General features: G+C 37.6%; 1 long non-coding RNA gene across 1 annotated transcript in view; it reads left to right on the plus strand.

Annotated features, from left to right (window-relative positions):
• The window catches only part of LOC106895457, a 107,572-nt gene that overhangs the window by 73,811 nt on the left and 17,308 nt on the right, over window positions 1–16,453 (plus strand). The gene's annotated exons all lie outside the window — the stretch shown is intronic.

Below are 16,453 nucleotides of genomic sequence, written 5' to 3' on the forward strand. Positions count from 1 at the left end.
TAATAAAAGGATGCAAACAGCAGAACAATAATTCTAGTAATGCTGTATTAATACTGTTATACAAGCATCAATAGCAAATACACTTTTAAAATTTAACATCCCTGGATTTGCCTTCTGACATAGATCAGAAATGTCCTTGAAGAACCAATATATTTGTTTCTTCTAGATTACCAATTTATGCTTTGTATAATAAAACAGCTGTGCTTCTTGTGCTCAGTATGGATGAGTCATGCTTTTAATATATGAAATAAACCTGAAGGAATAAAAATGATTCTTCAAAGTTTTGAGATTTGGATGGGTCAAGTACATCTCTAAAATCTAATGGATAATCTGCATTAAACTGATCTATTCCTTTTTGTTTGCTTGCCTGGTTTTACAAGATGTTTTTAAGACTCAATGAGCATTTATGCATCCAGAACCCTCAGCCACTGAGAATTTTACATGGATTTCAAGAGAAAATATGTAATATTCTTTAAGCTTTAGGTTTCTCTTTTGAGCTATTTCATCCTTTTTTGTTCATTTGTTTGTTTGTCTTGAATACTTACAAGGACCACAAATTTCTTAACTGAAATCTTTTTGACAAATACGACCTAAGGAAAACCAAAACTCTGTAAATGTCGCACTTGCACTGCTATCTAGTGACTCTTAGCATTTCTGCCAGATAGTATTTCTTCATGAATTATACCATGTCTACTTTGGGCTTTTTCATTGTTTCTTCAAACCCCTCAATTCCTCTTTTATTCAAAGTAAAGCTTGCCTATGCCTTGGGTTTCCTGCAGGATTTCATAATCTCTCTGCTTATGCATCTGGGATGACGGTTCCAGATGATTTGGGTATGTTAACATCTAACTGCCACACTGAGACTAAATATAAATAATTGATTACAATGAGTCAGCAACTCAGCTCTACTATCTATGCAGTCTAATGACTCCTGCTGCCATAGTACACGTACTACTCACAACCCTTTCTCCAACACAATAAGAACGTATATACGTTTCCTTCCAGTGGGTTATACAGTTAAAGATGGCCTCTGAACAATCTGCAGTGTTTCCATGTCTTCATCAAAGCTGCTAAATTTTCAACATAATTACTAACTAAACTAGCTCCAGTTAGTTTCATGCCAGTTAGTGCAAGAACTCACAAGCCTACAAAAGTTCCTACATTTATATAATAAAAAAGAACTTCCTCTGTTTTTTTTCTCAGATCTTTTCTCTGTTTTGTTTTGTTTGGGGTTATTTTTGGTGGTGTTTTTCATTTTTTTCCTGATCTCTCTCTCTATAGGCTTCGTACAGAATAACTGTGATTTTGTGTAAAACGAGTCAATATGGCCTCACAGTTTTAGCAAAATGTATTTACTGTATCACTTCAAGATATGAGAAATAATTATGCTAAGCAGAGGTTTCATTATAGTCATTTCTAAATGAGAATGAAAACCAGTATTTCTAAATAATCTAAGAAAGACTTGGATTCGGAGAACCTCTGCCAGAACTGTTCACAGACCACAGTTGCCAAACCACTACTTTTAAAGGCATGCACTTTGTAATGGGTAAATTTAGATATACATTTGCTTTAGAGTAGAGTTTCAGGAGTGGTACCGGATCCCTTCCTTCTGTACATTCAGACTGCCTACTTGAAGGAATTCTGCAATTGGAGATCTACCTTTAAAAAATGTACCTCCAAAAAATAAGGAATTATGTAAGTCTTATTATATGGCTGCTTATCGATTTCAGTTTTTAACCAAATAGGAGCATAGTCCTCATTTTTTTTCCCGTATGTCCACCTTTACCTTTTTCCCTATGAAGAGGTGGCTTGATGAGGAGAACGTCCTATTAAGCCTCTGTATTCAGTTTGGAAATGTTCAAGAAGAAAATACGGAAACAGGACTTGGGAGAGGAGGAAGGGGTATGTGTGTTGGAACTAGAACTACAGGTCCATTTCATAATCACTAGGCTGTGATCTGTTGTGCTCCTGACATACATTAAGAAGAACCCTTGGAGAATTCTGTCTCCATTCATTATACCCTGACAGAGTCTAGTTGCATTGACCTTGCTCTCGGTCCCACTGATTTAAGGAGTTTTATATAATGAGTAGTTGGAAAGGGGCGAAATTAGCCCAGAGAGCCATAATATATAAAATGTTCTTTGCTCAACACTAATTAGTTTATTTGATTTTCATCTGGTAGGTCTTGTCTCCAAGGTACAGAGAATGAATTTATTTTCACGTGCCATAACATCAGACACTTATGTTCTGTAGTTTCATATCCTGTTCTGGGGGTGGTAATTTTGTTTTTAAAAAAAAAAACCAACAACTTACTTGAGCAAATAAAAATTAATTTTTGTCAGACTTTGAAAAAATGCTTTTTTTATTGGGGACTTGGGGGAAACAGATTATGAATTAGACTTTTTGATAACTGAAGACTAATATTAAGCTGCTTCCAATCAAAAACTTCAGCACTTGAATACTGAATACTTGAATACGGAGGCTCATTGACGTAGCCTCCAAGACAATACTCCAAAATAGATACAGCTGCTAAAGTGGAAGTTGCTTTCAGCCAATGAATTTACTGCTTGTCAGATTTGTATGCATGTTTGAATGTGAGGGTAATGAAATAACATTATAGATTTCAGAAGCAGGGCAGCCTTTATTCAGATAAGGTTATAAGCGCATATGTTTTAGAATGAGTGTCTGCTGAAGTAATAGAATCTATTCCCCACTTCTTCTTGGGAGTTTAACTGTTTGCTGCAACACAGAAATGTAGTCTGGGATCATATACAAAGGGCTTTGCACCTTGTGCAAATGCACATCACTAAGATCACAGGAGCCATATTCAGATATTTAGCTTCAGTCTATGTAAACTTAACTCTCTACTCCCAGTGTTTCCTTTCAGCTATGTGTTTTCCACATCTTAAGGCTAGACAGTGGTTAACAAAATTAAGCAAAATTTAATTATCAATCACTGTGAGACCCAAAGCTTACATCTCAAGATAAATAGCACGCAGCAGAGGCCAGACTGTCAGGCAAATAAAAGCTGGTAGATGAACACTACATCTTCACAACTCAAACCAGAGTAATTCCAATGTAAAATAGGTACAATTTTCAAAATCACTTCACTGTGATGTAGATTTTAAATAATTAAAATTACATTAAATAGTACGTTAGAGTTTTGAAACATAATCAGTTGAAAAACCCTCCAGAGGGTTAATGTTACTCCCACTCTCTAATGCTAACACCCCTCATCTGGCAGAAATAGTCCCACAGGAGCATTTGTGGCATAATGCTTTTTGAAAACCCTTTAGCCACATCAGCGAAAAGTCTAGAAATACAGAAAGGGCAACACATTGCTCCCACACTTAACATCAACCTCTCTACAACCAGTATCACCATCCTGGTTAAATTAAACCACAACACAGATTTAATAAAAGCTGTAAGTGGAGGGAGGTGAACTGTTCCCGTGCACAGCAGGCACAAACTGAGCGAGGAGGACAGGGACTATGTGCCTGAAAGAAACGGGGCAGTATCTCGCATTGGATCTGATTAAAATTCTCCAATTGCAAATGTAAACTATAATGGGTTATTAAAATATTAAAGATAAAAGTGACCTTCGGTTATTTGGGTTTGTAAATTTGCTTTCTTCTATATCAGGAAGAAAGAATTTTGAGCAATTAAAAAGAAATGGGTTGGCAGTAGAGATTAAATTAAAATGAATAGCACGACCATGACAGAATTAAAAATATGTTCTATAGAGCTACTGAAGATATTTATTCCATTTCATTTTTCTAAGGAAGTCTTTTAGCTTACTCTCAAAGGGCTGAGCTTGTGACCAATATATTCAAGGCAAGGACCAGAACTGCCCTAAAGTGTATTTAAGTCATGGGATAATTTTTCTGAAGAACACAAGTAAATAGGCAAAGTGGAACAGACACATTCTGGGAATAATTATTGCCTCTAGTATATTAAGTTATTCAGCATTAGGCTATTCAGCAGTAATTATACTACCCCTGGGCAAGGATGATTTAGTACTGCATACTGGTGAAAGCTGCATAATTAAGAGAGAATGGGATCTGGCTACTATTTAACACACCTTTCCAAATGTTCATTTGATCCAGTTGGCAACAGCCACGGTGGGAAGGCATACGATGGGAAGGTTAGCGATGTGTCTTGTACTGCATTGTCTGGAGTCCTACAGCATTTAGCACTCCATAGTCAGAAGGTCAAGCTCTGTTCTCATTTAACTCTCTGTAAACCAACCAGCTTAAACAGAATTGCATGTGTCTAATTCAAAGCTGCATGTGATCTTTTGGGTTACTCTCTGATGTTAATGCTTAATGCGTTTTAGAACATTTTGTTTTGCTTATTTTTAAATCAGGCAGAATACAGCCATCCATAGGTTCTAATATCAGATATAATGCCTCATATGCTTTAATAGGAAAAAAAATGGTTTAACAGGAAGAGAAAATATTTTAGTGTTTCAGATTACTCGCCTCCCCTGAAATGTGAAAGGTTTACGTGGTGTTGAGTATTGCCCCCTTTTTTCTGTTGCTTCATGCTGTGGTATTCATAGGAATGGGAAATGTCACAAAACCATTACAACTCCTTTTCTTACCCTTTCTACCCATATCTGTGTTACAGAATAGAAAATAAGGAGATAAACAGAGAAGAATCTGTTCCATAACACTTCCAGAATACAATGTAAACCGCCAATTTAGTCATAGCTGAGTTGCTGAGTTTCTGTGTATCTCAGAATCCGTGCATAGTAATACTTGGCAATAGGGCTTCTACTTTGTCCCTCTGCTTCAGGCTGCTATGAGAGCACTTTAAAAGAAAAAGGATTTGAAAGGCACCTAACACACCACGATATTCTAAAACATAGGACTTGGGTACGTTTGCTATGGCAGAAATTCTTTCTTGAAGCCTTATATCCACACGTGGAAGATTATCAGTAAACATCTGACAGAGACAGCAAAATCTGGAATGCCTCCAGCCTCTGAATCTGGCTTTGTGCCTCGGTTCTTTGGCTTGCTCCCTGACAGATCCCATGAGTTGCTTTACAAGGAGTAGCAGTGGCAGTTTGGAAACAGCCTCTAAGGGAGGTCATGGGGGGATTGGCTTGGCTCCTCAGTATCATTTGTCTTGCCTGAAATTAATTTTGAAGAAGCCGTTCAGTGTTGTTTAAGAATAAGATTATGTATTAGCAATAGCCATTCATTTTCCTGCTTAGTGTAAAGTAACAGAATATAACATTCAAGTGCTAGGATTTATGTCACTCTGGGGAAACATGCTCTAACCAATTTGATTTTTTTAACATTTCTCAGTTAGCCTGTTTGATACAGACATCACAAACAATGAAAACCTATAGCACAGTAGAGAAAAAAAATTAATCTGGGTCTTAGAAACTTTGGAAAAAAATAATGTGGGAAGCGTTAACATTAACATGTTCCTTTGCCTTGAAAGGAAGATCAATACAATGTTAATTTCCATTTTTTTTTTTTACATTCTTTTGCTGCTTAGTTCTCAGTACTTATTAAATCCTTCAGTAAGAAGGGTTGGCAGTACTATTATTTTTGCGTCTGTTGCTATTTCACAGCAAAACATCTATGAATTTCATTTGAAAAAGACTAAAAATATATTGACTAAACTTATTTACGAAGTCATTGATTTCAATTAAATTCTTCAAGGTTAAGCCAAGTCCAAAGATGACCTATCAATTCCATAGTGCTCCAGACATCATCCTCTGTGACTCCTTTTGTTAACAAGGCCTACTCAAATTAAACTGTGATTTTACCCATCTTTCACTGTTACCTTACCTGTTACCAATTATTTATTGTGTATTTCTTCCTTTTGTCATGTTTTTTCAGTTATCTCTCCTGGCCCTATACAATTGCTGGTAGATTACTTGCTACATTTTTTTTCTATTAAAGAAAAATAGATTTTCCTGTGTAAAAACAATGATTAAAAAAGGATAATATTTCAGTGTCCAAATCATGACTGTTAAATATTGAGAGCCTGGGTGAACTAGAAAATCCTCAATTCACATGCTGCTTTTCAGAGTAACTATTTTTCACATATTCTGATTGAGGACAGAATTAAGAGCTTTGAAATTTTCTGAAATGAAAAAGAAACAAACTACACAGAAAAGGAGACCATTGTTCTGTCCTTACTGTGGGATGCTAGAATACTTTCCAGCTCTCAGATGATGCTCCAGTCACATCCCAGTTCCACGTTGCAAGAAGACCAAGCCCCTCATGATTTCCTTCCCTCCTGCTCCCTCCCACTCCCACATTCCTCTTCCTGTAGGAAGGATGCCAAGGAGAGTGACTCCTCAGAAGCCAGAGCGCACGCAAGCCAAGTCCCCAAATGGGGCTAGCAATGGACTAGAACTGCAGGATGTTGAAGATTGTGCCTCTCCTTTCCTTAAAACACAGCCCTTAAACCAAGGTGATCAACAGTCAGATGGTAAGGACACTTACCATGTCTGCAGGAGGCCCAGTAACAGGAACTTGTTCTGATTCTGAGACTTGAACCAGAAGGTACCATGACATAGAAGTGTCCGAAGAGCCATGCACCAAACCACACAGGGACAAGATACAGCATGCTGAAAGCAGGCTCTTTTAAGGCAGATGAGGATGGAGAGGCAGACTGTACGAAAGCAGGCTCTTATTTAAAGGCAGATGAGGATGGAGAGGCAGACTGTACTTGGTTTGGTCTCCACTTACCACTCATGGATATGCTCAGCACAAATAGAAAAGCATCATATGTTGACTGAAAAAGTCAGAAGCCATTTAAGGACAGTAACTCCATGCAGCAAACAAAATAACAGAGACTTGGTTCTTTCCATACTCATTGACTTTCACTGTTGAGACAAAAATCAAGCTCATATTTTTAGCTTGTTGAAAACCAACTGTATAAGATACTGAGAAAGCTTCCAGAATTTACATCTGTTAACACAAATTCAGATTAGATTTTGCCTCTGGGTGACCAGCCATAGTTTCTTCATGATTTACAATACTTAAGAGAATTTCAGCATCACAGACCTAGTCTCTACATCTCGATAACATTTCAGTATTTTTGTATTTCTAAGTCTGCACATGCTTCAACAAGCATCTGTTAATTTTATAAGCTGCAGAACAGGAAAAAAAAAAAGGCAGCTGCGTGTAGTATTGGGGGCAATCACACGGCTGAGAAAAAAGGCACTCTCAAATAGGGAAAAGCAAAAGTACTTTCAGCACATGCATCAGCAGTGGTTTTCCTGCTGTAATGCGCACTTTGATCTGACTCTTTTCTCATTCTCATTTCTAGCTTAGGGGCTAATGAACCTTGTTGCTAAGTCACATCAGTGAAATGCTACAAAAAGGACAAGTTCCATTTAAAGGAGTGAGTCTATATTGGCACACACAATTTTCATCCATGTTCCAAGGAACTATTTTGATCTGCAAAGTTAAATTAAAGCTCATTCCTAGTCTTTTAGTAAGGCACATTGCCCTAGGAGCTTATACTCAAAGTAACACTTAGTGTCATTGCTCTCTCCTCTTTTGGAAAACAATGGATACTTAGAATTAATCCCAAAAGCTTTGAGAATGTACAATATACACAAAACTTCAGGCTATATCATATGTAGTGACACTATGTATTCAAGGACCAGCATAAGCAATATCTGTTATTTATATATGCTAGAATTCAATGACCTGTTACATACTTACCCTCAAAAATTATATTAATTTTCACTCAATACTCCCAACAGCCCACGTGCACAGCAGTCTGTAACATGATAGCTTTTCTTGCCACAAGTTGTATGGCAAATGAGAAATGTTTTTCTCATCACTATGATGCAGATTATTGCAATAGTTTTCATACTGGAAACGAGAGCACTTGCTGCAATGGAGCTGGGGCAGGAACAACTGAGAGGGGCCGTATGTCCTATCACAAAGCCTCAAAGCTGCAGATGTAGTTAGTATAAACCCTCGCTGTCACTGTCTCACAAGTATACAGGAAAAGAAGGGAGCAGGTTCAAGAAGAGAAGGTAGCAGGTGCCATTTCTACTTTGTGTGCAGCAGAGCACTAATGCAGTTTCCGTGCTGCCTCCTGAAAGAAGCAAGTGAAAACAGAAAGAGCAAAGTGACACAGAGAACTGGTATTTTCACGTTAGAGCCTCCCCTGATGGAAGACTGTAAAATGTACAGGTCAAATATCAAAAACAACAGAAGTACAATCTCTATCAAGCGTCATGGAGGAACTTCTCTGAGAACTTTACATTCCACAAAGAACTCTGATTTCATAGGTATCTACAGTTTCCTTTCAACCTACAAATCTCCAGCATATTTTGACCATTTTCAGTTGAACTTCTACATATTTGTTCAATCTTTTTTTTTCTTCCTCTGAATAATGACAAATCTCAAATTATCCTACAAGAGTGTCAGAGCCCTGCCTTAAAATTAAACCCTGTCCTATCCAAATGTGAACTAGAGTATTTCGTGAAATCTCAGTAGACACAGTCTAAATTAAGCATTCACTCAGGAAGAAAGAAGTATCCAGGCACCTAATATGTAGCAAAGCAAACTGTAACGGCTTTAAACGATAACAATTACTACCAAATTTGAATACCACATGTTCTGTTTTTTACCAGTGAGCTATGTTTTGGTCTACAAAAGAAACTAAAGGCTGTTCTGTTGTGGAGAGAGAGAGAGAGAGAAGGAAGAAGAGATGTAAATACTTTAGAAAGAAGAATAAAAATCTTTTGAAGGGGAATTGAGTGCTTGCCTACTGCTTAAGAAAAATGCACTATAAAGCAGCTATTGATTTTTCATTCAACAGCACTGAATGTTTTATTGAAAAGCAGCAATGCTCAGTAATTTGAATTTTCAATTAAGGTAGCGCATTCCTTGGACACATTTACTAGTGCACTCCAGTGACATTTATTTGACTTTTAAAATCCCTCTACTATTGTATTCGTGTTTGTATAGATCAAATTACCAATAGAGAAAGTGTTAGGATTATAACACTGCTGATTATAGACACATGTTTGGAAGGCTCCATGGACAATCTAATGACTTTATTTACAAGTAGGACAATGCATAGTCAGACATAGCTGAACTAAAATATGTCACTAGGAGATAATTAAGTAGTTCAGCATTTCAGCTTACAATATTTACATTTTCATTGCCTTTATGGACAGTATATAGTTGCAGTGAAGTTACACTAGTTATTTAAAACATTTAAATTATATATTTATGTTTTAGAGGATATGGGGGGGGTTTACCTAATTCACACTTCTCAAACTGATCAGCTACTGACACGTATAAGAACTGCAACTGTAAGATAGGATGCAATATTTCTGGACTATAGATAGATAATTATGGCTCATACGGCATTTTCTTCTAGAGAAAAATGGCTGGGAACCTGCTAGCTTTCATAGCCTCATGTAGAAGTGGGGTAGCTTGACCTCTACATGGTCAAGTGACAAATGTCTAGAAACAGATTTAGTCTTTCCCGGTCAGAGGTGTCTCCTTGTTCAAAAACCATTTCAGCTACTTCTGCTGAGGAAAGAATCTGAGTAATCCTTGGGAATTTTACTAACTGTGAGAGGCACAGCTTGGAGTCAGTATTGCACCAGGTTGTGCACACTGCTGTGCAACAAAGTACTAGCAATTTATTTCATCTAAATTAGAGTGTAGGTTATGCAAATTCCCACCAGTTTGTAACATGTTGTTCTTAAAATCTTCTTGTTTCTTGCACTTAAAACCTACATATGAGCAAAAGGAATACACCTGATATGCAAAGCCAAAAAGTAACTGTCACTGTAACTGAAGTCTTAACAGTCCAATTGCAATGATACTAGCACTTGTATCTCAAAATATATTGGGCTAAAATATCTATGCAAATGTTCTGAAATCTGTGCTTCTCTACGGTGTTTAATCTCACCTCTGGAACTACTTGAGATCATTTTTACATGCTTGCTCACGTGCTCGTTCGTCACTGGTTTGCTAGCACATCTTCTAGTCAAATGTACTATGGATGGCATTTTCATGCATGTTAGACGCTTGTTCTTTCTTCTTTTTATTACCTACCCCTAAAACCAGTTTTACCCAGGTCCCAGGCTTGTTTCCTTCAACAATAATCATCCACTGGTGAGTTAGTTATTTATAGTTCTCAGGCCTTTGATATCATCCTGTGCCTGAAGATTCAAAACCCCTGCTGTTACCTCTTGCCTATACTCTTCTATGCTGCATTTTTGTTCCAGGGTCAGAGGTAGTTTGTTCTGAACAGAAAAACTACTTGCTATTCTACCTACCAGTTATAGAAATATATTTATAGTTCTTAGGCCTTTGATATCATCCTGTGCCTGAAGATTCAAAACCCCTGCTGTTACCTCTTGCCTATACTCTTCTATGCTGCATTTTTGTTCCAGGGTCAGAGGTAGTTTGTTCTGAACAGAAAAACTACTTGTTATTCTACCTACCAGTTATAGAAATATAGACACCAATGTTTAAGCATGTATATACGTACATTTATATACATTTATATACAAATATACACACACCAGTCAACTGTATAAAGCTAAAAAAAAATAATAATAATGTAGTGGCACCTGTTTTGTCAGACAACAGTTGTTACAGCTAAACAAGCTAAATCAGAGCACACACAGGCCAAACTAAGTCCAGACAAAGCCTGATGGGTCCTTAGGCCTATGCTGTTATCTTAACACAAAGACTATGGCCTTTTGCAAGCAATAGCAACACCATATTTACTGGGCTTCAACGCTACAAAAGAATAATTTCACAGAAATGGTGCAAGAAGAAAATGACAGTGAATTAACAGTGTCTTCAATAGCTCCTAATTTGCTTCAGCAATCTTTCTGCTACTGCTGGGAAAACCACATTTCAGCACTGAATTTAATACTTTCTGTATATGGAGTGAGTAGTGTCCAGATATCACTCATCTTTTCTGCAACCCAACTCTTCTTCCAATATTATAACTAATTTCACTTGGATTTTTTGATGGGATTAAATTTCACTAATCACTGTCGTTGTTTTAATGCTTTAAATGTTTTTAATAAATATCAATTCAAATTGGCCCAGGCAAGAAGAAACAGAATAAAAATTTTCTCTCTGTTGTTTCTGGCAGGAGTTAACCCTTTTTATAATGGGTGATATAATTACATCACAGCCCTGAGAGTGATCAGCTAAATTGGCACTCTGCCCCTTGGAAACCTCAGTCCAGACTGCCGCAGTAGAAAATAGTTGGCTTGCTTCATCTTACTCCTACTCCTTTTCTTTAGCTATTCATCACCATTATACGTGTGGCACTTCTCTTACAGCCTTTCACTCCCCTTCGTCCTGGGCAAGGACCCGGCTGGCTCCTGCCTGCTGAAACTGCCCGTATGGCTCATTGCTAAAGAAAGCAACGTGTCCTAAGAGGAATGCAAAGGCTGTCCGCACACAACACTGGGATAAACAAATATATAACAAATAACAAACATATAAATAACAAATATAAAAATAAACAAAATAAAAGCCGAGGTAAGAAACAAAATGTAGTGAGAAGGTGGAAGAGGATAAAATCAAAAATGAGAGGTGGGCCATGAAGATGAGGATATTTGTCTATTACCACATGCAGAGAGGCCACTAAGGTTGTTTCATGCAGAGGTTATTCTCCTAAGCGGTCTGGGTTCATCCTGGGCAAATCATTTCTTCTAACCTTTCAAACATTAGGCATTTTCAAGTCAGACAGGCAAATGGGTTCTTGGAGGATAGGAGGAGCTCTCTCGTCCCTCTGCAAGGCTCTGAGCCAACCCAATATATTGTAGTACTTAAGGTGCCTTGTTTCTCTACATGACCCTTTAATAAGGATGGACTATACAGATGTACTTAGTGAAGTGCTCCCAGCCCTGCTATCATCTGACTGAGATTTCCTGTTAGAGCTAATGAGGTTCTGCTCCCACTTAATCTCTAAATATGGCACAGTTAACGCTTTTTAGTTTGCTTAATGACATGCTATTAATAAAGACATGACCTGAACAGCTACTTGCATTTATTGTCTTTTTTTGCCCGTTTTTTACAATTATGCTGAGGCAATTTAATTCTTTAAGATCATAAACTATTGTTTTGTTTGACAAGTTGTATATAATCATCCTGCATTCCCATGAAAGCGCTCACCAAGGTCAATGCATAAGCTAGCAATTTATCTGAAACATTTATCATGATATTGAAACTGCTTTGCTAGTTTTTCAGGTTATTATTATTATTGCCTATTGACAGAGTAGTATGCTAACCCATACTAAAGAGGGGTTGAGTCCTCTGCAATTATGTGGGGGTTTTCAAGCAGTTTCAAGTTAATGAAAGCATCAAACTATGCTTAAGAGGAACTTTGTTGAACAGTAACTATGCTGAACAGAACAATGCAGTATCTTCTTTCGTTTTCCAATGAGAAATAGCCCTAAAAAAGGTACAGCAACATACACCTTTAAAGAAATTGGTCTAAGCAAAAGAACCAAAAGTTTTTCCTGGATTTAGTGAAACCATAATGTAATTCTCTGATCAGAATCATTACCAGACAATTTTGGTCCAAAAGAGATTTGCGTGCGTGTGTGGAAGGCTCAAACATTAGACAGCGAAGAATTAACTTCTACATCATTATTTTAAATTGAAAACAAACAAACAAGCAAACAAATGTTAATTACCTCTAAATTTAAGAGCAAGAAATCTTGTTTGTGGGAGTGAAATGAGAGTGCATTGAATTTTAATGGGATTTGAGTGTTTTATTTCTCTAGGCTTGATTTGGTTCTATCGTTTTTCAAATATGGGTTATCGTTTTTGCTTTTCAGTGACAAATTGTCCAAAGGCTATCATAGTTCTCTGTTTACAAAGCTCTGTGTATAAATCTTTTACTTACTTTGAACCAGATATTATGCAAGAGCAAAATACCAAAATGATGATGTCATGGATGTTCTCTTTGGCTTCTCCTCTTAAGGCTGACCAAACTCAATTAGCCCAGCCTCCTTTTATGCATCACGGGCTTCAAGCCCCTGACTGGCTTCAAGCCCTGATGGCTTCTGCTGGACTTAATCCAGTATGCCCATATGTCTCATGTACTGGGGAGCCCATGAGTGCACACAGCACTTCAGAATTGGTCTTACCACAGCCAAGCAGAAGAAATGAAACACCTCCTTGACCTTTCCTGGCAGTTTTGCTTACGCAGTGTGCAGTTGGCCTTCTCTGCTGCCAGGGCAGGCTGCTAACTTTTGTTCAGCCTCTCCACTGGCAGCCCAGGTACTTTTCTGGTTTTTATCCACAGCTTCTAGCCTGTACTGTTGCATGAGGTTATACCATCCCTGACATAAGACGTTGCATTTACCCTGGTTGCAATTTATGACTCGTCAACCCTTTTCTCCAGTTTATCATGGTCATTCTGAATAGCAGTCCTGCCTGCCAGCACATCAACCACTCCCTCGAAGCACGTATCATCACTCAGTTGCTGAGAGGGGGCTCTGTCCCAACACCCACCCTCTAACAGTGCTGTCCCTAGTACTAAGTCCTAAGGGATACGACAAGTGCCCAGCTGAAGTTTGCACTCCTGGTCAGAAGCTTTGGAGCCCCGTGGCGTAGCCAATTTTCTACCCACCATATACATCAGAGTGTGAAACAAATTTCAAACACATGTTTAGATATTCACAACGATTTTTCAACTTCCTTACAAAACAACCAAGATACCTTTGTTTTCTGCTATCTTTAAAACAAGAAGGAAATCATTCCAATACAAAACAGAGGAAAATAAAAATTAGTAGAACAGAACACTGTCAAGCTTTAGAATCAAATGTAAGAATTATATGCATACTGTATGCTTACAAATGATCTTCATTAGCACCTAATTACAATTTAGTTCAGCTAATCAGATGATCAACTGCATTGATTCTTATCAGCTGATTAACCCTAATAAAAGTACTATGAAAATTTACAAGATTGCAGCAGACAATTCACGTTATTTTTCAAGCACTTTGTTCTCTGGGAAAAAATAAAATACGAGGAGTGAATTTTGCTTGCCTGCTTAGGAAATAAAGTTTTCACTGGAACAAGGAACAGAAAGTATGGTCTACATACATTTAAGTGTGAATTTAGGACTGCAAAGAGCCTCATTAAGTTTCTGTTTTAAATAAATTAACACTTTCAGAGATTTTAAATGGGGTTCTACAAATGTACAATGTGAGCTATTTCAAAACAGAGTGTGAACCATTGCTGCATAAAACTGTAATGATCGGAAATGACGAATGGCTGAAGACAGTGACAAATGAGGACATACATGGAGCTCTGAATTTCTGTATGTCACGGTTGAATACTCCTCATCCTGATAAATCATCTCTTCATCAATTTTAATGCTGGGAGGATTTGAGAACAAGAGATGAACCTGGCCTGAACTTTACCTTTCTGAAGCATTACCAAGTTTTACAAAATTCTTCAGTGACTTTTCTTTCTTGAAAGTTACAAGATCAAGCCAGAGATACTGCCTGATAAATAAGCTAAGTTTCAAAATAGACATTAAAGATCAAAACTTTACCTTCATGAAGAATATCATCACAAAATTATTCAGCGCGACTAAGAGTTTCTTCTTTTTACATATGTGGACAGTTAATAAACAGGTCTTGAATTTGTGTTAAAGAATATTTAACTGTTGATGGAGTCTGATGCAATTTCCTAATCTATAAACTACATATATATCATATATATACACACACCCCTATATAAATATACATATATATATATGAATTAAGATGTAACCTCCTTCTGATGTTAATTCTTATCTCCCAATAACACTCGTGAGTTTTTCACCAGATCTGCAGGCACAGAAAAAAACTTTAAAATTCATTACTTCTATGGCACCATAAAAAAGCGGATGATAGGAGTTAATACAAGTGAATACTGTTGGTATCCTGATCTGAATATTGATCCTGATTTAATCCTGATCTGTTTACTATATTTACATTATTCTCTCTGGAATGAAACTACTGATATTGAACATGCAGAATGGAGTAAATCAACATATTGAAATCCTCCTTTAAATTCCACATTTGTTTACAACTTTACTTGTGAGACAACTGAATGAAACCCAGATACTAAATTCCTTTCCTGCCTGTCACTTGCTCATTCTTTCTTCATGTCTCCCAAGTCCACAAGAAAACGTGACATGGTTGCCACTGAACACAAAACATTAAGGAAAGGAGATGCTTTGAGCTTCAGGGAAAAAAGAGAAATCTTTCTGTGAAAATAAAATTATTCAGATACCTATGAGGAAAACATGATCAGATGTGCCAAGATAATAAATTGCACTTCTACTTCTCAAACAATAAAATATATTCACTCTCCTCAATGACCTAAAGTCATTTTTATGAGGATCTATTTTATAGCTGCAAGATGGAAGAGAGCAAGGGGGCAGCATTGGGGCAGCACAAAAACACCTACTGTAGCAACACAATTAAGATCTTAAAAGTACAATTGGAAATAAAAATTTTCTTGCAAGTGTGTCCACACTGTGAGACAGACTTTAGTACAAAGTTAAACCTGTCACCCTTTAAAGGGGATCTTTTAGAATATATGAACCAGTACACACTGGTGGGCAACTGGCTGGAAGATGGCTTGGCAAGAAAGGCCCTGGGCTGCCTGGCAGACACCAAATTGACCATGAGCCAGGAATGGGCCCTCACAGCAAAAATGGCCAAAGGTGTCCCAGTCTGAGCTACAAGAGCATTGCCTGCCAGTCAAGGGTGGTGATCCTTCCCCTCTGCTCAGCCCTGCTGAGGCCACATCTGGTGTGCTGTGTGCAGTTGTGGCCTCCCAAGTCGAAAAGAGGCATGAGAATACTAGACAGAGTCCAGCAGAGGGCCACAAAGATGATTAGGTGCTTGGAGCATCTCTCATACAAGGACCTTCTCTCATACAAGAAACTGAAATACAAGAAATTCTGTTTAAACCTAAGAAAAAACCCCTTATTTATGGCGAGAGTGGTCTAACACTGGAGCACCATGCCCAGAGAGGTTGTGGAGTCTCCATCCTTGGAGATACTAAAAAACCAGCTGGACAATGTCCATGAATATGCTCCCTATATATTAGACTATACAGTCTGCAGAGGTCTATGCCAACCTCAGTGATTCTGTGATACAACTTTTACTACCAGGGTTATGTGAATGTTCTGGGTAAAAACCCAGGAAACATTATCTTAAATTCTCTGCTGCTTTAGTGGCTAACCTTCATCTTCAAATTTTATTTCCAATAGTGTGCTAATGAGAAAACCACCAGTGGGAAGCAGTACTTGCTGTTAGATCTATTAAACATGATTAAAAGAAAGAGGCTGAAGTGCCATTAAAGTAAATATTTCATTGAGTATTATTAATCTGCAGAGATTGTATCCAAAGTATAGATACTGAAGTCTGAGAGTCATTGCGTTCAATCTCATGGGCATAGAGCTTCTG

This window comes from Calidris pugnax, unplaced genomic scaffold (genome assembly GCF_001431845.1).
Source record: "Calidris pugnax isolate Ruff unplaced genomic scaffold, ASM143184v1 scaffold38, whole genome shotgun sequence".
Taxonomy (NCBI): Eukaryota; Metazoa; Chordata; class Aves; order Charadriiformes; family Scolopacidae; genus Calidris; species Calidris pugnax.